Below are 25,994 nucleotides of genomic sequence, written 5' to 3'. Positions count from 1 at the left end.
CATAGAAGTTTTATTTATTATAGCAAAAAATTGGAAATAGCCTAGGTATCCACCAATAGAACAGATAGACTGTAGTATATTCACACAACAGAATACTACACAGCCAAAAAAAAAAGGAAACTTCTGACAGACCTAACAGTATGGGTCAAAAACATTATGCTAAGTGAAAGATGACTTATATAACGGTGTGCGTGCTATGTAATTCCATTCACAAGAATTTCTAAAATGGGGAAAATTAATCTAGGGTAGAAAAAAATCAGAACGGTGACAGTGATTACTTCTAGGAGGGTTGGGGGCAAGAACTGACTGGGAAAAAGCATAAGGGAACATTCTGGGATAACAGTGCTATACTACATCATGATAGGAGACTGGGTTATACATATGTGTTAAATTTCCAAGAATGTAAACTTAAGATTTGCATATCTCATTATATATAAATTTTACATTGAAAGAAAAAAGGTCCAAAAAATATCACACTCTAGTTCATGATATGCATGCCAAACTAATTAGGAAAAAGTACAGTGAAACCAACAATTTACTTTGAAATGCATCCCCCAAAAAGATGGATAAATGGGTGATAAAGAAGTGAACAGAAGCATTAATATGGGATAAACTAAGTACAATAAAATGTTAATTGTACAGTGTAGGTAATAGACATACGGTACTCACTATAAACTTCATTCAGCTTTGAAAAAAATCTTTTCTTCTGATCACACTACATGGCTTGAGGGACGTTGTTCCCCGATCAGGAATCAAACCCAGGTCCCAGCAGTGAACACACGAAATCCTAACCACTGGATCACAGGGGACTCTCTAAAGTTCTTCATAAACAAATGTAGGGAGAGGAAAAAAACTTACCCAATCACTCAAGACTCAACTCAAAATCAATTACTTATGAGCCCTTTCCTGCCCTTAGCATTGGAACACTAGCCTTACTGTCAGTGGCATTAATTTGGCAATTTTATGTTAGCTATGTTTTCACATACTGTCTTATATTTACAAAATAAAGTGTAAGCCTTTTGCGGGGGACTGCTTCTTGAGAGTGGGAATAAAAAAGACTGCAGTGATCTGCTGACTATTTTTTCTAAGTATAAATTCTTTAATGAGCCATAATTCCCAAAAAACCACCTATCAGTCAACTTAAATACCAGTATATATGCACACACAACACACATACATGCATCTGAAAACTAACAACCATTATAACCTTTAACCAAGTGCTTGTGTTTTTTGTTTGTTTTTGAGTCCTTGCCTATTAATGAAATATACTATGCTTACAGAATTCAACTACTCAAGCCACGTGCACAAAAAGAATTGGTCGGCTCTTTCTCAAAACACTCTGTGAAGTGCCATGGCACCAGAGGTCTCAGATCTTTGAGGATAAAGGTGTCTTCAGGAAGTTAAATCAAGGCTATAATTCTACGATCACAAAAGATGAAAAAACATTTACATAAAAAGTGGTGCCATTCTTTAAAATTGATTGACATCTTCCCATTGTTCAATACAACACTTAATTAACCTTAAGAAGTTTTGTTATCTTCATGTTTAAAAATTATACACAATATTTATATTTAGGATCTTAAAATTTCCTGTCACCTTACAAATACCTTTTCTCTATATCTGTTAAAGGACAATAATAAAACATTTAAGAATCTCCTGTTATCCTCCTTTAAGGAATATATATATCAGGATAAGAAATCAATATTTAGATATGAGCAAAAGGAAAGAAGCATATAAATCATACATACTTTAATTTTAATAAATCTACATTTTTGTCCCAAAAGAAAAAATATGAAGCAGACAGTATCAGATATAGCAAATACTCAAACAAGTTTTTCTTAATTCATCTGAATTGTCATGACATAACTCTGGAAGAAACTACAATTTACTTTCAGTTTAGAGGGGTTTCCCTCACTGCTATGTATGAATAACCAAGAGAATGATTACTGTAGCCTTAAAACATTACTGATAACTATGATTGATTCAAACTGCAGAAACGTTAACTATTATTATCAAGAGAAACACAGGAACTTCTACTGGAACAAACTATGAATGTTAAATAAACAGGAGACTTTTACTACTAATCTGAGTGTAAATGAGACTGAGTACCTAATTAACAGGCTTTAGATGCCTCAGGTACAAAGTGAAGACTGTATAAAATCTCCATGTTGTACTTACTAATATAAACCTTTAACCATGTTAGAGAATATTCAACTACTTTACCTAGAAAAATAACAGAAAAGAATATGCCATATTGAATGGAAATTTTATACTAGCCAAAATAAAAGTCTCTGGAATACAATTAATATACTTAAAAATTCTTACAGGAAAAGTGAGAGAACACTTTAACAGTCTTAAGTTATCTATCTAAAAGGCAAAAAAGTATTTAATATTCAAAAGTAATACAGCTCTAGCACTATGTGGAAAGTTTATCCAAACAGGTGTTAAGCAATGATCTGGTAATTATAAAAAATATTCTTGATTTATGATGTTAATATAAAAAGTAAGAACTACAAGATAGTTCAAGGCACATGTGCTTCCAGCTTAGAAAAGCCCCCCAAGGGACATGTGGAAACAGCAGGCAGCCTGGGATCTTAGTTAAATTCCAACGTGGTTCTACTGCCACACTCCCCTCTTCATGGCTCTAGAGTATCACTTATAATGAAGATGAAATGGAGCAACCATAAACTTCCCTGTGTTTCAATTAACAACTGTACACAAAGTGACTTGGTCTCCATCTTTAACCTTAGTGATCAAAATAATTCAGGGAAGTTAAAATTAGCTTATCAGAAAAAAAGCTGAGAATAAGTGATTTAGTGGTTATAATAAACACCATTTATGCTAGAAATTCTCTTTTTAGGAAAGATGCATTAACATATACTCATACATGCAAAAATAAGAGGTGCCATTTTTTTAATGCCTTTTTTCGCTATGCACAAGGTCCTCCTTATGTGCTGTGCTTAGTTGCTCAGTCATGTCCGACTCTTTGTAACCCCATGGGTTGTAGCCCGCCAGGCTCCTCTGTCAATGGGATTCTCCAGGCAAGAATACTAGAGTGGGTTGCCATGCCCTCCTCTGGGGGATCTTCCCAAGCCAGGGATCGAACCCAGGTCTCCCACATTACAGGTGGATTCTTTTCCATCTGAGCCACTAGAGAAGCCTTCTCTGGCGGCTCAGTGGTAAAGAATCTGCCTACAATGCAGGAAACGTGGGTTTGATCCCTGAGTCAGGAAGCTCCCTCGGAGTAGGAAACAGCAACCTGCTCCAGTATTCTTGCCTGGGAAATTCCATGGACAGAGGAGGTGGGAGGCTAAAGTCCATGGGGTCGCAAAGAGTCAGATGCGACTGAGCATGCACACAAAGGATAAACTGAGCTCAGCAGTCAGGTGATTTGTCCTCAGTCACATTCCAGAAGATGGTTAAGCAGAAATCCAAACTCAGGTTGTCTGACTCAAGAATTTATGCTCAATTGTGATCAACCATCTCATGCAGATCCTCACTGCAAAAGTACAGAGCAGGAAACGACACTACTTGGAAAACCTTTCAGCAAGGACAGAGCACTGAGGCTTAGAGGACTAGGGAACACCACTCACTATGGTGAAAAAGAAACATCCCTGTCATGCAGGACAGTGTGACTGCGTGATTCAGGTAATGCAGATTTCCTCTGCCACTGACTTAGAAACCTTGAGGCACCCTGGGTATGAATTTGAAGCCAGTGGCAAAGTATTGAAAAATTAAACACAGAGTGAAATAAACATTTTACTGAAAAAAACTACTTTAGTAGCGGTATGAAACTAGCTGGAGAAGAATTTAACTGAAAGGATGGCCTGAACAATGGCATTAACTGTGGGAACATATTAAAAAAGTGAGAAAAAATTAAAAAGAAAAATAAAACACTTCGAAGTGAAAGTGAGAAAGGAAAGGAAAAATGCACCAAGAGGGAAAGGTTTGGAAGAGGAGCACGTTTGCTTAAAAATGTTGAATTCCCAGTTCCTAGGTGGATTTTTTTTTCCCCCTGCAGACGGTTCCACCTCCTAATCCTTACCCACATACCCCCGCCAGTATCCCCTTGATGCCTTCAGTTCAGTTCAGTTGCTCAGTTGTGTCTGGCTCTTTGTGACCCCATGAATTGCAGCATGCCAGCCTCCCTGTCCATCACCAACTCCCAGAGTTCACTCAAACTCATGTCCATCAAGTCGGTGATGCCATCCTTGATGCCTCAGAGCTGTCCAAAACTACCTGATAGTTACATCTCATACTGGTGTAGATGTGAGCCTTTTAAAAGAATTTTCTATTTCTCTGCTAATGAGGTTGATCAAGCTTACAAATTAAATAAATCCCTTGAGAACAAAGCCAATATCCCCAAAAGTGAAAGTGAAAGTGAAGTCACTCAGTCGTGTCCGACTCTTTGCGACCCCATGGACTGTAGCCCACCAGGGTCCTCCCTCCGTGGGATTCTCCAGGCAAGAGTACTGGAGTGGGTTGCCATTTCCTTCTCCAGGGGATCTTCCCGACCCACTGTCTGATCATTCAATAGACACTTGACTGAATGGCTAAAAGGAAGCCATTTGGCACTTCTTATAAGAGGCTACTAATTTTCTTTAAAAGAGGAGTCAAGTTCAGCTTTTCCCTAAGTGCTCTAGCTTGTAATTTCAAAAACCTCCAGTTATTTACTATCCTAAATGAATTCTTGTTGTCCCTCTCATTTCTTTCCTCCTTAAAAAAAAAAAAGTTTTATTAATCTAATCTTGTGTGGATTTTAGTTTACTAAGGCTAGTATTATTTGGTAAAATATTTGTCTCAAAAGAAAAACAAGTAACATTCTTTTCAAATTCCATACAACCGCGTGGGACAATTATATGAAGCATTTGTAAAATTCACTCCAGTCCCAACTGCTATTTTCCATTGCAAATTAATTTTCAAACTATTATTTTCCAAGTTTGTTTTGACACTGGATTTCTCTTTCTCTAAATGTAACTAGATCAGCTTAAGCTGAGGAAAGAAAGACATATTTTTACCTACAAGCAGATGTCATTAACTATAAACAGATTACTTTAAAACTTGTCCCCAAACTAGTTATTTTCCTTAAATAAGAATCTTTAATTCCAAGGTTTCAAATCTTATGTTTAAATTAACTATAACAAATACTTGATGGAAAAAATAACCTGAGATGTCAAATTTCCTAAAGAGTTAATTGTTTTCTTCAAATCATGGCCCTCATAGATCTTGAAAATTAATAAAGTACACATAAAGAGCTACAACCACTCAAGGCTAAAGAAGTCATCTACAGAATGATCTCATCCATGGAAATGGGCCTTTCCAAGGAAGATACAAATTCTTTCTCCTAACTCAATCTATTAGGGAAATCATTAAAAAAGAAAGTCCTAAAATCTGTCCACTCAGTAAATATTCAGCAAATAAGTGTTCCACTCCCATTAGATAAAGTAGTCCACCAAAGCAATAAAAGTATGTCTGCTGAAAGGGCTTTTTCCTAGTTTCAAGGACTTCTCTACTCAGACTTCCCTGGTGGTCGAATGGTTAGAAATCCGCCTGCAAATGCAGGGAACACGGGTTTGATCCCTGGTCCAGGAAGATTTCAAGTGCTGCAGAGCACCTAAACTGGTGCACCGCAACCACTGAAGACCAGGCGCCTACAGAAAGAGAAGCCACTGCGGTGAGGAGCCCGTGCATCGCAGTGAAGAGCCGTGCCTGCTCGACGCAAGCAGAGAAAGCCCTCAAGCAGCAGCCAAGACGCAGTGCAGCCAAAAATAAAATAAATAAAATTAAAAAAAATTAAAAACCAAAGACAAGTAATATTTTGTAATGTTTCAGAGACATAGTTTAAATTAGGTATAAGATCTGATCTCCCTGATTTGTCCCTTACCATTCACACCTTCATAAAACTATGCAGTTTCCTCTGTTATTGCTTAAGCAATAAATTTTATTAAGATTTTTTTTTTCCTAATTAAACTTCTCCTGAAGGAAGGAATTCCTTAGTGGTCCAGTGGTTAGAACTCCAAGCTTTCACTGTCCTGCTGGAACCCAGGTTCCATCCCTGGTCAGGGAACTAAGATCTCACAAGCCAATAAACAAATTAATATACATTTTTTTAACTAAAAAAAAAGATTCCCCTGAAGGAAATGGGAGTACATACTGATATAATCTTTCTGGAATACAATTCAGCAATATACCTCAAAACTACTTTCAAAATTGTTCTTTTGGCTTTCACGAATGGCTGGACCCAGAAATCTTAAATAATGGTTCCAAAGCTCTGTCTCCTCATTTTTCGGCTATCTTTGCCTCTCTCCAATATTCAGACAGACTCTCTATACACGGTGGGGAAAACATTGACAGCCCCAACTCAGTCACATTATCCTACCTTAGTTACCCTAGTAGGAAAAAAAGACTTTCTAGTTCCCTCCAAAAGAAAAGACCCATAAATGACTCTAAATGGCCCAGCTTAAGGTATAGGGTGGGAGCAATGAGGACACTTTCCCTGGAACCACAGGGAATAGAACATGCTTCCCAAAGGAAGAGACGCTAGGCAGAAAATTAATGTATGTCCACACAAATGTACATGCCCTTGAAACAGCAATTCTACTTCAAGGAATTAAAATTGACACAATTATTCAGGAAAGGAGTACGTAAAGGCTGTATATAGTCACCCTGCTTATTTAACTTAATATGCAGAGTACATGATGTGAAATGCTGGGCTGGATGAATTACAAGCTGGAATCAAGATTGATGGGAGAAAGAGCAATAACCTCAGATACGCAGATGACATTAACCTAATGGCAGAAAGTGAAGAGGAACTAAAGAGCTTCTTGATGAAGGTGAAATAGCACAGTGAAAAAGCTGGCTTAAAACACAACATTCAAAAAACTAAGATCATGGCATCCGGCCCCATCACTTCATGGCAAATAGAAGGGGAAACAATGGAAACAGTGACATATTTTATCTTCTTGGGCTCCAAAATCACTGCAGATGGTGACTGCAGCCATGAAATTAAAAGACACTTGCTCCTCGGAAGAAAAGCTATGACAAACCTAGACAGTATATTAAAAAACAGAGACATCACTTTGCCAACAGAGGTCTGTCAAGTCAAAGCTATGGCTTTTCCATATGGATGAGAGTTGGTCCATAAAGAAGGCTTACTGAAGAATTAATGTTTGCTTCTGAACTGTGGAGGTGGAGAAGACTGAGAGTCCCTTGGACAGCAAGGATATCAAACCAGTTAATCCTAAAGGAAATCAACCCTGAATATTTCTTGGAAAGAATGATGCTGAAGTTGAAATTCCCAATACTTTGGCCTCCTGATACAAAGAGCTGACTCACTGGAAAAGACCCTGATGCTGGGAAAGATTAAGGGCACGAGGAGAAGAGAATGACAGAGGATAAGATGGTTGGATGGCATCGATATTTACTCGACTCAATTTATGGGAGACAGCGAGGGACAGGGAAACCGGGCATGCTGCAGTCCATGGCGTCACAAAGAGTCGGACACAACTGAGCAACTTCACTTTCACTTTTCACTTTCATGCATTGGAGAAGGAAATGGCAACCCACTCCAGTGTTCTTGCCTGGAGAATCCCAGGACGGTGGGCTGCCATCTGTGGGGTTGCAGAGAGTCGGACACAACTGAAGTGACTTAGCAGCAGCACCATTTTATAGATACAGAAATTCAGACAGAAAAATTAAGTAATTTATCTAACGTTAGAACTTCTTAGAGCCAAAAGTGAAAGTGTTACTCGCTCAGTCATGTCTGACTCTTTGAGACCTCATGGGCTGTAACCTACCAGGCTCCTCTGTCCATTGGATTCTCCAGGCAAGAATACTGGAGTGAGTAGCCATTCCCTCTCCAAGGGATCTTCCCCACCCAGGCAAACCCCGGTCTCCTGCATTGCCAGCAGATTCTTTACTGTCTGAGCCACCAGGGAAGCCCCTCTTAGAGCCAAAACCAGGAATCAAACCCAGATCATGTGACTCCACCCCACGCTTTTAACTACTTAACTTCACTGTCTCTCTAACTACTTATCCCAAGCAATTAAAGATGAATACAAAGATTTAGCAGAAGAATTCATCACAGTTATTATTACATGTACATTAAATTGTTATTTAATAATAATGTTATTATTTAGTTAATAAAAATTAACCCTACCATATATACATATATGTATACACACACATTTTTTAGAATATGGAAAGTTGCCACTAATATACAGTTAAGTTTTAAAAAACACATACTGAATAAATTAAACAAGCACTATGAACTTGTTTTATAAGAATTAAAATAAGACTCTTTCCCTGGTGGGTCAGACAGTAAAGCGTCTGTCTACAATGCGGGAGACCCAGGTTCGATCCCTGGGTTGGGAAGATGATCTCCCTAGAGAAGGAAATGACAATCCACTCCAGTACTATTGCCTGGAAAATCCTATGGACAGAGGAGCTTGGTAGGCTACAGTCCATGGAGTCGCAAAGAGTCGGACACGACTGAGCGACTTCACTTACTCACCCATACGTATGGATGCACACAAAAATCTCTGGAAATATATCTTAAATTAAAATGTCAGCAATATACCACTTTACACCCACTAGAATAGCTATCATTGAAAAGACAGATAACAATGAAAGACTAGCAACTCCAAAGTGGAGAACAATCTTGATCCCTTAGGAGAATGGCAAGTAGTTCACTATAGCTAAGGCTTACTTATTTGCCATTTATCAGCTACTCACATTATTTCCCTAAGTCTTTCAACAATTTCTTCATAAGCTTCAAACCTCATGACCCACAAGTACAAATAACTCTTGGCAAACATGGTGACTTCACCACAGTTTTTTTTTAAAATTATCCATTAAAAATAAATAATCCCTTGACGTCTCTGTGTCATATGTACACAGAAGAAAAGACCACTTATACTATTTTGCTTGTTTTTTCTTATTTATATGTTTGGTAACGAATTATTCTCTCTAATCAATAGTAGAAGAAAACAGTTCCATTATACTAGAAAAGAAAAAGAAAGCGATAGGGACAGTTTTCAGAAACCATTACTTCAGTTTAATTGTACAAATTAAATCAGTCCAGAACCTAGATGTTTTTGAACTTAAGGTATTGTTTTTAAAAAACTGCTTCAACTAACATTCATGCTTACTGAGTAGTAAAAATGGTATCATTATTTGTTCAGATTAAAAATCAAACAGGAAAGACTACAAAGCATCAATTAAAAATAAATATGAACACACAGTACTACAAAACTTATTTTTCTTTTAAAAGTAACAGAAAATATGATGCTTATTTAGCTGTGCTTTGATTTGTACATGAATGTTATGACTATATTTCTAGGTAACGAAGTTTTGTCAGTGCTGGGACTGTGGGTAAAAACAGGTACAAACACAAAGATGTCCTATTCCCACACTTTTGTTTCTGGATATCCCCTTTCCCTGTGCTGAATTCTAATACGGCAGACCAGTTAGTGCTATAGGCCGATCGGTAAGGAATGGATTATCTCCTGAAGCACAGTCCTAAGACAGATCCTTGGGACAGAAAACTAGAACCAGGAAAGCGGTCCCTGGCTAAACCTGACAGGAATGGATTATCTAGCCCCCAGCTAGGGCCCAGACTGAAGGAGACAACCTCTAGCACATGACGGTACCAGAAACTAGATAGGACAGAATTTCTTTAGGAGACCACAGACTGAAAAGGCGTACACTACACTTTGCAAACCAAATGACTGACTGATTCTCTGGCTTTGTTCCTCTTCTGTCTTATCTTCAACCTTTAGAAAAGTCTTTTTCTCAATAATCCAGCCTTGTTTCAGCTGTGTCTGAGCAAATAAAGGGGAAATGACTGGGTGAAGAGGGAGTTATTTGAGCCAGAATGTGAAGAAACAAGTGGTGCTGCACGAGAACAGTAGAGAAATGGAAGAACTGGGGCTCGAGGTCAAGCCAACTCTTCCCATGTGGTGGCTTTCCTTCCACTGCCAACCTTGGAAGACTATACAGTTTTCATTTTATTAAGAGAACTAGGAATTTTCTATACAAATACGGAGAAACAAATTAACTGTCACGAGGTCTGAAGAGATAGGTACTAGAGTCAAGAATAAGCAACTTTCTGTACTGTTTGAAATTTTTATAATAAGTATGTTACTACAACAAGTAACATATAACACACACTAGCAACAGACAGGTCAGTTAAACCAGGAATAAACTGATACACCAAAACCATGACAGTATGAGTCAAAATTGGGTAGAAAAATAGATGAATCGAGTTTCAGATGCCCTGGACAGAAGAATAAGTCAGGAGCCAAACGGAAAATATTAGTCAGAAAGTAGGGCTAAAGTAAAGTCAAGATGTGAATAAAACAGTAGCACAGACTACAGAGAAAGGAAACCAGACCAGTTTGAAGTCAAAGGCAATTAACCTGCTTTCTATATCACCCTATTTGTGCTTATAGTTGTGAAAGCACAACACTGCTTTAAAAGAATTGAGTGGCACTACCCTAGATTCCAAGACCAGAAAAAAATATTTTACTCCTCAGGAGCCTAATCCTCTGTTGGAACAACTTGGTAGGTATGACACTCATCTCCCTCTGATATACTATTTATACAATGTAAAACTAAAATATTTTAAGTTATTTGTTGGGTGTTTAAAATATTGCTTTAATTTCATGTTCTTAATTTCCAAGGAAAAATATATACCTTATACACTAAAATTTCTTTCATTTATGTGACTTTTCATTAACTTTCATTCTTTGGCTTAACAGTCTTTCATAAAAAACAGGTTTTCAATCCTGCTCAGGTCCAAGGCTGCTACAGAATCTTAAACAAAATACCAATACCTAGACGGAATAAATTAAAAATTGCTTCTTGGGGAACATATTTTAACACCTGGGTAACACTAAACCAATTCACTATTCCAAAATAATATTTTAACATAAAATTCTATAGGCTCTTTAATTATGTGTGTGTGTGTATGTGTGTGTGTGTGTGTGTATATATGTGTGTATATATATATATATATATCTGTGAAGATCCACTAAGTGGCTTCTTAAAGCAAGCACAATCTTCCTCGTAAAAGTATGGAAAATAGTATGGTATTTCACTGTTGTCTTTGAACTTCTGTGGTATTCATAATACTTACTATAGATTACATCATGCTTTAGGTTTCAAAACTTGAAAATCCTCTAACTTTAGGTCACAGTTATAACCAAATAAAGTGCTAAATTTAAGAAGCCTGAAAAGAAGCAATTTTCCTGAGATTACAGCTAATGACCTTTCACGGTGATCACTTTGAATAGTTTGACACTTTCCACAAAAGACACTGCTGATAAGGAGCAGACATTTCTCAGCATAATTAGGAGTCCAGACTCACCTGTCAAACCAAAAAATAGCAACCACAAACTGCAACAGAAAAATATTTTCCAAGGCAAGTTTATCTTCCTGACTGCCAAAGTTCTACAGAAATATTTTTAAACCTTCTTGTGCAACAAGTTTTTAAATTTTGTTTTCCAAAGTATCAAGAATTTCAACTCCAGAGATTAGGTGCAGAAGGACAAGAAAACAATGCAATGAAAAGTGACAAGCCTCAAAAACAGCCCGAGAAACACAAAAATAACTGTCTTAGTTACTCTAATATAGTCGTCATGTCCTGCCTACCCAGCGCTCCTCTTCTGGCTCTGAAACTATTACTTAGCAATGCTCCTCTTCTGGTCCCAGCCAAATCAAAGATACTCATGACTGCTCACTCCAGTGCCTTTGCCACCACTACCATCCCCTCACCTAAAAATCCCTTCCCTGTTCCTCTCCCTCACTCTTCTTCACTCCCTGCCAGTCCCTACAATGTGTTTATAAATAAGAGTTTTTACTTCAAGTGAGAAAACCGAATTCTATTTAATCCCATTTAATTCCATTTATGATCCGTGTGAAAGTGGGCTAATTATTCAACTCTGATGGACCCTACAGGGTAACTCACTGTGTTACCATGAAGAGTTATTGAGATAATGTATGTGGAAACTAATTTTTTTTAACATATAAAATGAAGATAAATCTCTGCATATGAAGCAAATTCCTAAGGAAAGAAAGGTAAGCTGTGTGGCACATCCAAAGAAAGCATCTGTAGACCTTACTGACACAACATGGAGAGAAGGAATGGCACTAGTAACATGGGGCTTCCCTGGTGGCTCAGCGGTAAAGAAGCCACCTGCCAATGCAGGAGATGTGGGTTCTGCTGGGTCGGGAAGGTCCCCTGGAGAAGGAAACAGCAACCCACTCCAGTGATCTTACCTGGGAAATCCCATGGACAGAGGAGCCTGGAGGGCTACAGTTTATGGAGTCGCAAAAGAGTCAGACACAACTTAGGGACTGAACAACGAACAGCTAGCATTACAAAAACTGCATGAACCACTGTGTCTGTAATTGGCAGAACTGTATCCTACAAAACTCATATCCACAGAATGTGACCTTATTTGGAAATAGGGTCTCTGCAGTATTAATTTGTTAAGGATCTCAAGATGAAATCATTCTGGATTTAGGGTGGGCACTAAATTCAATGATTACTTCTGTATAAAAGAAAAGAGATTTGGACACAGAGATACAGAAAAGGCCATGTGAACATGAGGCAGAGATGAAAGTTCAGTCAGCCAGTTGTCAGTCAGTCCAGCTCTTTGCAACCCCATGGACTGCAGCACACCAGGCCTCCCTGTCCATCACCAACTCCCGAAGTTCACTCAAATTCATGTCCATTGAGTCAGAGATGCCATCCAACCATCTCATCCTCTGTTGTCCGCTGTTGCATACGAGGCTCTTGTGTCCCATTATCTCCCTGAATTTGCTCAGATTCATGTCCATTGAGTCAGTGATGCTGCCTAACCATTTCATCCTCTGCCACCCCCTTCTCCTTTTGCCTTTAGTCTTTCCCAGCATCAGGGTCTTTTCCAACGAGTCAGTTCTTTGCATCAGGTGGCCAAAGTACCAGAGCTTCAGCTTCAGCAACAGTCCTTCCAATGAATATTCAGGGTTGATTTCCTTTAGGATTGACTGGTTGGATCTCCTTGCAGTCCAAGGGACTCTCAAGAGTCTTCTCCAACGCCACAGTTCAGAAGCATCAATTCTTTGGTGCTCAGCTTTCTTTATAGTCCAACTCTCACATCCACACGACTACTGGAAAAACCATAGCTTTGACTAGACAGACCTCTGTTGGCAAAGTAATGTCTCTGCTTTTGAATATGCTATCTAGGTTGGTCATAACTTTTCTTCCAAGGAGTAAGCGTCTTTTAATTTCATGGCCACGGTCACCATCTGCAGTGCTTTTGGCGCCCAAAAAAATAAAGTCTGTCACTATTAAGATGAGAGTTACTCTGCCACAAATAAAATAAGCCTTGGACCACCAGAAGCCAGAAGAAATAAAGAAGGATTCTTTTAAGACACCAACTTTGTGATAATTTGTTATGGCAGCCCTAAGAAATTAACAGTGTTGGAGAGCTAGCCTGTAGCGATTATGCAAGAAATCGTACTGTCATTAAGACATTTTAGAGTAAGGATTATTTCTCTGGTGTGTGCTCAGTTGTTTAGTCGTGTCTGACTCTTTGTGACCCATGGAAAGGGGTCATAAAGGCTCCTCGGTCCATGGAATTTTCCAGGCAAGAATACTGAAGTGGGTTGCCATTTCCTACTGCAGGGGATCTTTCCAACCCAGGAATCGAACCCGAATCTCCTGCGTCTCCTGCATTAGCAGGCAGATTCTTTATCACTGAGCCACCTGGGAAACCTATTTCTCTGGTGCTTCCATATAATGTTCCCTTAAAACACAAGCTTTTTTATTTTCTTAATCTTTTTGCTCTATACTCGAGAATAATCAGTAACTATAGAACTATACAATTTAAAAAAATCTAGTCTATTTAAATCCATTTATACTTAAGTGGCAGTCATATGAAATATTTCCACAGGTAAAATATTTCTTTTGTTCAGTAAACAATGGAAAACTTACAAGTATAACTAAAAGTTTTTCTGAAAATTCAATAATGAAGATATTGATATATATAAGGAAAAGTAAAATTACGAAATCATTAAGATATTTTCCTTCACAATGTAGCTTACAAAAATGAGAACTTCAAATGAATAGCATTTACTTTATAAACAACTGCATAACCCAAATTATTAATCAAATTCAGCAGTAATTTAAAAAGCACCATAAATCTTGTGATATTTAATGATCTCATTTTTGACAACAGCAAACTTTCTAAAGTAATAAATACTAGTCAACCAATACGATTTAGTCAATGGCTTCACTGTTGTAATAGTTTTTAATGAATATTATCATCATATCGGGCACAACAACCTACAATATATGTTAACCTAAGCTGGGAAATAAAACTGCTTCTCAGAAAGTTATTTTGAGAGGTTAGATTTCTTAGGAACTCATTTTTTAGATACTTGCATCCAAATTTAAAGCTTACCCTGAAACCACTCTTAGCACACTTCACCACTGTCTTTTTCCAACAGTACCCTGTCCATTAGTGCTAATTTTACCTGTAGATTTCTGCTTCTATAATATGCCTATGTGACTTGTCATCGTCCAGAAAATCCCCACAGCTGATCAGTGAAATGTTTTCATGGACCCCATTACAGAAAGTCTCCAAGACTAATGATATGGCAATATTATTTTCCAAGCGCATAATACTCTTTTTAGGGGGGAATATTCAGAGCTCACTGATGTATTTGTATCCTGTATACATGTGTTCCAGACTTCAAGTCTTCCGGAACTTCCTTCCCATACCTATCTCCACTCTCTCCAGGATCAAGTGCTCTCATTCTATTGATTCCCACTCTTCTTTCTGCCTTTGTGTATGCTCAGAGCTGTCCTACACACTTTAAAACTCTCAGTGGACCACGCTACTTCTTGCAATTCAATTTAAACATGTCTTAAGCACTAATCAGCCACACAACTCCGGGATACAAAAAAAAAAAGTCTTTTTATCCTGAAGACAAAGCATTCCATGTTTTCCAACCAGATATTCTTACCTCTCAAAATTCAGATGACTCAAACAAATGGTCTTAATCTGCTGCTTTCACTTCCAATTCTTTCTCCTGTTTAAAGTTTCACTATTTGTTTTACAATACAACATTCTGGCTGAAACAATTTTGGAGTAAAAACTATCCTTGATATAAATTCTCAAAGGATAGCACGGTGTATTGGAATACAGGCATCAGGAAACTTGCAGTCCAGGATAAAAGCTGTGACCATTCACAGGTAACAACATGTAGCAGAGAAGGGTGTGGGAACATGGGCACATTGGTTCCTCATCCATAAATTACATTGAATCAGATGACGTATAGTTAACGTTCAACTAAAATTTTATGAAACACAAAGATCTTCACTAACTCCACATCTCACAGACCTCTATCTGCCACAGTTGACGCTGAGAAATAGTCCCCCCATTTTCTATGACTATGGATACCAATCTCCTCCACCTCTGTGTACCTGGATTAATATTAGCTTCATGCAACAGAGAAAACTCTAATTTCTAGCAATTTAAACACAAAGTAAAAAAACAAACAAACAAAAACATACAAAGTTATAGTCTAAAAAAAAAAAAAATTCCAGAGGCAGCTATAATAATCCCTCTATAAGCCATTAGGGACCGAGGTTCTTTCCAGCTTTTTGCTCTGATTTCCCCAGGATATGGGCCCTTCTCTACATTGTTTAAGATGATTCCAGTTTTTATACCAGCATGCCAGTCTCAGGATCCACTCCAGTGTTCTTGCCTGGAGAATCCCAAGGACGGAGGAGCCTGGTGGGCTTCCGTCTATAGGGTCGCACAGAGTCAGACACGACTGAAGTGACGTAGCAGCAGTAGCAGCCAGTCTCAGGAAAGAAAAAAGCAAGAGAAAAATACCCTCATCCTTTCAAGAATGCTTTCTGGATACTGCATGCATTATTTCCAATTACATCCAACTGGCCAGAACTCATTCATATGTTTCTATCTGTTAGTAACTGGAAATAATCTCTCCTGCATGGCTACAAAACTAGCCAAAAATCAGGGGTTTTATCACCATTGACAAGAACTACTACTATTGGGGAAAATTAAATCTCTCTCTCAAACTCCCCAACTCCTTCTTCTGTGGTTCCTTTTATTCTCCATCTTAGTAATCGTGTTCCCCCAAGATCAGTCCTTGGTCCTCTACTGTCTCTACACAGACTTTCCTTGGTACTCACAGTGACACAGATCTATCTACTAACGACTCAAGTCTTTGTGTTCAGCCCCTACCTGTCCATCTTCTGAAGGCTCCATCTAGATAACTGTCAAGTAAAACCCATAATCTTCCAAGCCAAAAACACAAATAAGTAACTTAAAAGAAAAACATTTACAAACTTCTTAAGTCATGGTATCAAAAAACATCCCAGACCTCCAAGTTTGGAATTTTAGTCACCTCTGCCTCTTTCCATAAGCCACAGGTTGTAGGTCATACAGATCGTCTAAAAAGAAATAAATTGGACTATATGAAGTTTATACAGCATATGACCTGGGATGTGCATTTATCAAACTGGCTTTGGCCCCTTCAACTCTAATGTTCTAAAGTCACCATCCTAACTATCAAGTCTATGAGTCTGTCATAGAATGTCTGTGTACACCCCTCCCCTGCAAAAAAAAAAAAAAAAAAGAAATTGCATATGTCAAAACCTAAATCTCCCAATGTGCTAGCATTTGGAAGTGAAAGTGAAGTCGCTCAGTTGTGTCCAACTCTTTGTGACCCCATGGACTGTATAGCCTACCAGGCTCCTCCCTCCATGGGATTCTCCAGGCAAGAATACTGGAGTGGTTTGCCATTTTCTTCTCCAGGGGATCTTCCCAACCCAGGGCTCAAACCTGGGCCTCCCGCATTCCAGGCAGATGCTTTAACCTCTGAGCCACCAGGGAAGCCCTTGGGACCAAAGTGATGGTACTTGGAGGTGACTAGGGCATGAGGGCAAAGTTCTCATTACAGGGATTAATGTCCATATCAAAAAGACCCCAAAGAGCTCCCTTGCCCCTTTCCATGTAAGGACATCATGAGAAGACAGCCATCAATGAGCCAGGAAGTGAGCCCTCAAGAGACCCTTCCTTAGAGTTTTATGTATTTTCCACATGTTCAGTTGCTCAGTCACGTCCAACTCTTTATGACCCCATGGACCACAGCACGCCACGCCTTGTTGTCCATCACCAACTCCCGGAGTTTACTCAAACTCACATCCTTTGAATCAGTGATGCCATCCAACCATCTCATCCTCTGTCATCCCCTTCTCCTCCCACCTTCAATCTTCCCCAGCATCAGAGTCTTTTATATGAGTCAGCTCTTCACATAAGGTGGCCAAAGTATCAGAGTCTCAGCTCTAGCATCAGTCCTTCCAATGAACATTCAGGACTGATTTCATTTAGGATGAACTGCTTGGATCTCCTTGCAGTCCAAGGGACTCTCAAGAGTCTTCTGCAACACCACAGTTCAAAAGCATCAATTTTTCAGCGTTCAGCTTTCTTTACAGTCCAACTCTCACATCCATACATGACTACTGGAAAAACCATAGCCTTGACTAGGTGGACCTTTGTTGCCAATGTCTCTGCTTTTTAACATGCTGTCTAGGTTGGTCATAACTTTCCTGCCAAGGAGTAAGCATCTTTTAGTTTCATGGCTGCAGTCACCATCTGCAGTGATTTTGGAGCCCAAAAATATAAAGTCCGCCACTGTTACCCCATCTATTTGCCATGATGTGATAGGACCAGATGCCATGATCTTAGTTTTCTGAATGTTGAGTTTTAAGCCAACTTCTTCACTCTCCTCTTTCACTTTCATCAAGAGGCTCTGTAGTTCTTCTTCACTTTCTGCCATAAGGGTGGTGTCATCTGCTTATCTGAGCTTACTGATATTTCTCCCAGCAATCTTGATTCCAGCTTGTGCTTCATCCAGCCCAGCATTTCACATGATGTACTCTGCATATGCGTTAAATAAGCAGGGTGACAATATACAGCCTCGACGTACTCCTTCCCCTATTTGGAACCAGTCTGGTGTTTCATGTTCAGTTCTAACTGTTGCTTCCTGAACTGCATACAGATTTCTCAAGAGGCAGGTCAGGTGGTCTGGTATTCCCATCTCTTGAAGAATTTTTCAGTTTGTTGTGGTCCACACAGTCAAAGGCTTTGGCATAGTCAATAAATCAAAAGTAGATGTTTTTCTGGAACTCTCTTGCTTTTTCGATGATCCACCGGATGTTGGCAATTTGATCTCTGGTTCCTCTGCCTTTTCTAAAATCAGCTTGAACATCTGGAATTTCATGGTTCACGTACTGTTGAAGTCTGGTTTGGAGAATTTTCAGCATTACTTTACTAGCGTGTGAGATGAGTGCAATTATCGGGTAGTTTGAGCATTCTTTGGGACTGAAAGAAAACTGACCTTTTCCAGCCCTGTGGGCACTGGTGAGTTTTCCAAATCTGCTGCCATAATGAGTGCAGCACTTTCACAGCATCGTCTTTCAAGATTTGAAATAGCTCAACTGGGATTCCACCACCTCCACTGCTTTGTTCGTAGTGATGATTCCTAAGGCCCACTTGACTTTGCATTCCAGGATGTCTGGCTCTGAGTGAGTGATCATACTATTCTGATTATCTGAATCATGGAGATCTTTTTGCACAGTTCTTCTGTGTATTCTTGCCACCTCTTAATATCTTCTGCTTCTGTTTAGGTCCATGCCATTTCTGTCCTTTACTGTGCCCATCTCTGCATAAAATGTTCCTTTGGTATTGCTAATTTTCTTGAAGAGATCTCTAGTCTTTCCCATTCTATTGTTTTCCTCTATTTCTTTTCACTGATCACTAAGGAGGGCTTTCTTATCTCTCCTTGCTATTCTTTGGAACTCTGCATTCAAATGGGTGTATCTTTCCTTTTCTCCTTTGCTTTTCGCTTCTCTTCTTTTCTCAGCTATTTGTAAGTCCTCCTCAGACAGCCATTTTGCTTTTTTGCATTTCTTTTTACTTGATCCCTGTCTCCTGTACAATGTCACGAACCTCCGTCCATAGTTCTTCAGGCACTCTATCATATCTAATCCTTTGAATCTATTTCTCACTTGCATTGTATAATCGTAAGGGATTTGATTTAGGTCATACCTGAATGGTGTTTTTCCCTACTTTTTTCAATTTAAGTCTGAATTTGGCAATAAGGAGCTCATGATCTGAGCCACAGTCCACATGTACAGCAACTGCATACTCACTCAATTATCTTTATTAAACATCTACTATGTGTGAAGCACTCTTGTTTGCATATAATTCAAACAGCATATATTAACTATTTCTTCCAGTTTGTAAAAGTAATTTTTCAAAAAACAAGGTTTTCTTTCAATTCAAATTTAAAACAGAAAAATTTGTAAAAATCAACTAAAAATATTATTAATTAAATACACATTTTATGAACAAACACAGTTTAGTATATTGAACAGATAATTCCAGGAACATTCTGGAATTAAACACAGCATATTTCAGAATCATAATATTGTAATATTAGCTTTTAGAGAGATATAGGTAATAAAATCATACTAACTCAAGAAAGCTTTATAACAAAGGTTTGTAGACTCAATTAGGTTTATTCTTCATTTACAATTCAAACAATTACATAGATTTGGTGGATTCTGTCCCAGTAGGTTTTTATAGAGTTTCAGTAAAAATGACTACTAAAAGTATACAAAACTATTTAAATACCTAAAAAATCTATGGTACTGGAGAAGACTCGAGAATCCCTTGGACTGCAAGGAGATCAAACCTAAAGGAAATCAACCCTGAATATTTATTGGAAGGACTGATGCTGTAGTTGAAGCTCTTAATACTTTGGCCACCTGATGTGAAGAGCCTACTCTTTAGAAAAGACCCTGATGCTGGGAAAAACTGAAGGCAGGAGGTAAAGGGGATGACACAATGATATGGTTGGATGGCATCACCAACTCAATTGATAAGAGTTTGAGTAAATTCCAGAAAATAGTGAAGGACAGGGAAGACTGGTATGCTGCAGTCCATGGGGTCCCAAAGGGTCGGCCACAACTGAACAGCAACAAGTCATTCAAATTAAAACATTTGCTCTTCAAAAGCTATTGCTAAGAAAATGAAAGGGCAAGCCACAGATTGGAAAAATATATTTGCAAAACACCTGATAAAGACTTGTATCTAGAATTTTAAAACTCAATAAAAGAAGCCAAACAAATGAAAACTATTACATATAGAATGGATAAATAAGAAGGTCCTACTGTATAGCACAGGGAACTGTATTCAATATCCTGTGATAAACCAAAATGGAAAAGAATATAAAAATGAAAAAATATATATATGTATAACTGAATCACTTTGCTGTACAGCAGAAATTAACACACACTGTAAATCAACTATACTTCAACTAAAAAAAAAAAAAGCCAAACAATCCAATAAAAAAAAAACAAAACAGCAAAAACTTGCTCAGACTCTTTACAAAAATATTCCAGTGCAATAGGTACAAGAAAAGGTGCTCAACATCATCAGCCACTAGGAAAATTCAAAATGAAACCACAATAAGATACCACTACATGTCCACTAAAATGGTTAAATTTTTAAAAGTAATATAAATAAAAATTTAAAAAATAACTGGACATCTCATACACTGCTGGCAAGTATGTAAAATGGCACAGCCAGTTTGGAAAACAGTTTGGTGGTTTCACATCAAGTTAAACATTTAGACACTGATCAAACATGTGGTGCCCGAGGACAAAAGAACAAGATGAGCGAGAAGGATCTTGGAATGCAGGAACGAAAACCACCAGACTCTTACCGCCCTTACCACCATGCTGTAACCATCGTAGAATTTCCGAGTCCTCCCGAGTAGTATGGCCTGTTCCCACTCCTATCCCATATAAGGAAAAGGTATTTGTCTTACTCTTCTCCTGCCCTATACGTTGTAGCTAAGTCGTGTCCGACTCTTCTCGACCTCATGGGCTGTAGCCCACCAGGCTTCATCCGTCCATGCAATTTCCCAGGCAAGAATACTGGTGTGGGACTTCCCTGATGGCAGTAACGCAGTGGATAAGAATCTGCCTGTCAATGCAGGGAACAACAGTTCAATCCCTGGGCTGTGAAGATTCCACAAGCCACAGAGCAACTAAGCCCGTGGGCCACAACTACTGAGTCTGCCTGCTGCAGCTACTGAAGCCCTCAGCCTGTGCTCAGCAGCAAGAGAGGCTACAACAGTGGGAAGCCTGTGCACCACAACGAACAGTAAACCCACCCCTACCCCACAACTAGAGAAAGCCCTCACAAAGCAATGAAGACCCAGCAAGGCCAAAAATAAACAAACAAACAATATGTTGATTAAAAAAAAAAAAAGAATACTGGCGTAGGTTGCCATTTCCTTCTCCAGGGGATCTTCCTAACCCAAGGATCAAACCCATGTCTCCTGCATTGGCAGGTGGATTCTTTACCACTGAGCCACCAGGGAAGCCCCGGTAGAGGGATGTATATATGTAGTTCATCCGATCTGCAAATGACTCGAAAGACCCTACCTTACTTCTTGTCCTCCAGCTATACAGACCAAAGACCCCCGTTTGGGGTCTGCTCTCCCTACTAGCAGGAAGTGGGCCTACTGTACTGGCAGCTATCCCTCCCTCCCCTGCTCTAATAAACTTTACTGTCCTTTCACTCTGCCTCCTCTCTGGAAATTTCCAACCCGCACACATACCATGACAATATGACCCAGCAATTTTTCTCCTAAGTATCCACCCAAGAGAAATGAAATCAAATGAACAAAGATCTTTCTGCAAATATTCAGCGTAACTTTGTTCATAATAGCCCCAAACCAGAAACTCAAATGTCCACCAACTGCTGAATGGATAACAAATCATGTTATATTTAGCAATAAAAAGGAACTGACAGTACATATAAGATGGGTAAGTCTCAAACATATTTTTCTAAATGAAAAAAGCCAGACATAAAAAACTGTATAATTTAATTTATAAGACATTCTAAGAAAGATAAAAAAGCAAGGACAGAAAAAGATCAGTGATTGCCAGAGGCTAGGGAAAGAATTAACTGTACAAAGGGGCACAGAGGAGCTTTCTGGAGTGAAGTGTTCTAGCTATATCTTGCCTGGCTACACTTAGGCATACATCTGTCTAAACTCACTGAACTGTTCAGTTAAAAGGTGGATTTTACTGCATGTAAATTTTACATCAATAAGTATGACTGAAGAAAAATTGGGGCTTCCCTGGTGGCTCAAACGGTAAAGAATCTGCCTGCAATGCAGAAGATGCATGAGATGTGAGTTCGATCCCTGGAATGGAAAGATCCCCTGGAGAAGGGAATGGCAACCCACTCCAGTATTCTTGCCTGGAGAATCCCATGGACTGAGGAGCCTCGTGGGCTACAGTCCATGGGGTTTCAAAATTATCCCAAGTTAAAAAGAAAGATACACTTTGCTATCGAGATTCTGTGATTTTAAAAAGCTTCTGGATTTTGTTACTTAAAAAAATAATCTTCCCTTTCTCTTTTGTGGGATATGGAGCAGTCATTATAGCCTGGCGGGGGCGGTGGTATCAGAGCCCAAGTGAACCAAGAAGGTACTCCATGTGGGAAGGAAAGGCCAAAGGAGATGAGTTCAGTCAGAGTCCAAGCACTGCAAGGAGGGTGCCAAAACAGAGGGGCAACCTGGAATAGGGCACTGGGGAGTATGGAATGAGGATGTCTTCCTTCAGATGGAAGCAGCCCAGTGTCGTGTGTCAGACCTACGTAGGGTAAGAAGTATATCCACAGACACTGGGTAAGATAACATGGGGAGCTAGAGCCAGAGCCGGTTGAACAGGGTGTCCCTGTACTGAGACATCCTGGTAAGGGCTATTAGGTCCTGACAGGGGCAGGATGTTGGGAGAATGAAGAATCTGAGTCCGACAGAGAGAGGAAGGCATCCAGGAGAGGAGAGGGTGGTAGCAAAGATGAAAGACTGGTTTAATACATGGAGACTGAACAAGTAAATATAATAAGGCTAATGGGAGCCAGATTTCCATCAGAAAAGAATATTACAAATATGAAAAAGGGAAAAACTTGAGTGGACCCAGAAGCGTTGGACTGAAATCAGTGCTACTGGTAGGAACTCAGAGTTTTTTAATATATATAAATAAATATAGACATAAACGTGTGCATGCATGCGTACTCCGTTGCTCACTCATGTCCGACTCTTCGCAACCCATGGACTATAGCCCACGAGGCTCCTCTCTCCATGGGATTTCCCCAGGCAAAAATACTGGAGCGGGTTGCCATTTTCCTCCTCCATGGGATCTTCCCAACTCAGGGATTGAACCTTTGCTTCCTATGTCTCCTTGTATTGGCAGGCAGATTCTTTACCACTGAGCCACCTGTGTGAACACATACATGTATTCCCCAGCTCCGTCCATTAAGAAAGCCTGAAAGCAGTATAACAATACAGCAGCAGTAAACACACAGCACTGAGATCTTAGCTTCTAAATGTCATCCATTGTTAAAACAATCCAGGTCTCCCTAGAGAAATGGCTGATTTCAGCACTGAGGCAGGGATAGTACAACATAAGCCCAAAACATCTTCTTATGCCAAAAAGTGTTAAAAAAAAAAAAAAAAGCCACTCAAAGTAAAACACTCACAGTGGGGACATGTCATAAAGACACAGAAGCCAGAGTGAATGGGCTCTAGTTGGCCAAATGAGGAAAATTTGAAGAACTAAATAAACAGTAACAATATAACCCAGCCAAAAAAAAAGAAAACCATGAATCCATACAGATATAAATGCATAAAGGAATACATTACCTGTTTGACGAGGACCAAGACACATAGTTTCAAAGCAATCCTCACGAAAAACATTAGCTATTTTTTCTTTAATTTTTTAATTTTAATTGGAGGAAAAACATTAACTATTAAATATTAACTTTAGGGAATTCTCTGGTGGTCCAGTGGATTTCCATACATCCACTACAGGGGACACAGGTTGGGGAACTAAGATTCCACAAGATGGGAAGTGGTAAAGAATCCACCAGTCAATGCAGGAGACCCAAGAGACGCAGGTTCAATCCCTGGGCTGGGATGATCCGCTGGAGTAGGAAATGGCAACCCACTCCAGTAATCTTGACTGAGAAATTCCATGGGCAGGAGCCTGGCGGGCTATTGTACATGGAGTAGTAAAGTGTCGGACACAACTGAGCACGCACACACACAATCTTCATTAGGGTCAAGATTACGACAATCAAGAGAAGATGAGGGAATCATTTCAGACTGAAGAAGTCATGAAGCATACGGCCAAAAATGTACTGAAAGTAAATGAGAACTTAATGAAATTCTTCACCATCAAGTATGCAAGCAATAAACTCCTGAAGATCAGTATGATTCCTCAGCTGAGCTCCAAAGCTAGCTATCCAAGAGCTTGCCTCACCTGTGATGAGATGGCCCTATGGCAAATAAATGCAATATATGATTCTGAACCAGATTCTTTTGCCAGTAAAGAGACAGCATAATCAACAAAACTTGAACCAGAACTGAAACAGGAGGGGCGGGGGCAGGGCATAAACTTTAAAATGATACAGCCTGAGGACACGACAATTAGATTAGAACCAAATAGGTCCAAGATGGCGAACAAGCTGACTTCCACTACACCTTGAGCTTCAGTATAACGCTCACTGTAACACATCAGCAAGCTAAGTGACACACCTTCCAGCGCCATGACAGGTTTGAAGCCAGCCACCAAAGACCAAAAAGTGAGCAATGGCCCGATTCCTGGAAATTTCCACCCCTTCCCTAAAACAATAATCCTCCTACTCATTAGCCTATGAAATTATCCAGCCCATAAAAACTAACCAAGCCATAATTCAAGGCTGTTGTCTTCGGAAATGGTCCACACTCTGCTTGTGGAGTATGTTGTTCACTCACTAAGTCGGGTTCGATTCTTTTTAACCCAATGGACTGCAGCATGCCTCCGCTATCTCCCAGAGTTTGCCCAAGTTCATGTCCAATTGAGTTGCTGATGCTATCTAACCAACTCATCCTCTGCCACCACATTCTCCTTTCACCTTCAATCTTTCCCAGCATCAGGGTCTTATCCAATGAACTGCCTCTTCTATCAGGTGACCAAAGTATTGGAGCTTCAGCATCAGTCCTTACAATAAATATTCAGGGTTGGTTGCAGAGTGTTTCTCTCTAAATAAATCCACTTATCTATCAATTTGTCTCTCACTGAATTCTTTCTGTGATGACACATCAAGAACCTGAGCTTCATTAGTCCTGAAACCAGGTGTGTGTGATCACAGTTAACAGATGGTGGGTTTTCACTAGCTTCCTGTTTCTCAGGTGGGCTCAAGTCCCAATCTGAGATACACTGTTTCAATCTGAGAGCTACATGAAGTACTTTGTCAGTGTAAATTTCCTGATTTTTGATGACTGCACTCTGATCATGCAGGGGAATATCCTCGTTTGTGGAAAATACACAACCTGGGGTGATAGGGAAGGCATCAAGTCAGCACTTCCTAATGGTTCAGGGAGGAAAAGGTTCTTTGTACCATACTTGCAAGTTTTCTGCAAGTTTTTGATTGTTTCCATTTTTTCTAAGTGAGAAAAAACTCAAAGTCACTAAAAATGAAACAATGTTAAATACAAACTCTGCTTCTCCATATTGTCAATCTTGGCAAGAAAGAGATAGCAGACTATGCAAAATTACTAGGAAATAAATAAAACTTTGTGTAGCCCGAAAATATTTTAAATATAGCCCAACCCTTCTCTTGCTAATCTCAATCAGGTCAAGAATAATTAAAGACTATAAAAAGTCCCCACTAAAGGAAGTTATTAGGAGAGGAATAGTGAAAGGGGCAGCCCACCAAGAGTGGGAAGAACAATGGTATTCTGAAGCTACAAACGGCTGTAACCATCAGCAAAACACAATCTCAGCATCTCCTCTGAAAAAGGAAGGGCTGTCTAGCTGAGACGTTAAATTTCTTGTAAATTACCCT

The 25,994-nt window shown here is 39.3% G+C and overlaps 1 protein-coding gene across 3 annotated transcripts in view; it reads right to left on the bottom strand.

Moving 5' to 3' along the window:
• Positions 1 to 25,994, bottom strand: part of SBF2 (SET binding factor 2) — a 499,999-nt gene that overhangs the window by 473,056 nt on the left and 949 nt on the right. The gene's annotated exons all lie outside the window — the stretch shown is intronic.

This window comes from Capricornis sumatraensis, chromosome 16 (genome assembly GCF_032405125.1).
Source record: "Capricornis sumatraensis isolate serow.1 chromosome 16, serow.2, whole genome shotgun sequence".
Lineage (NCBI taxonomy): Eukaryota > Metazoa > Chordata > Mammalia > Artiodactyla > Bovidae > Capricornis > Capricornis sumatraensis.
The sequence above is the reverse complement of the archived record's forward strand: the minus strand, read 5'-3'. Positions and strand labels throughout refer to the sequence as shown.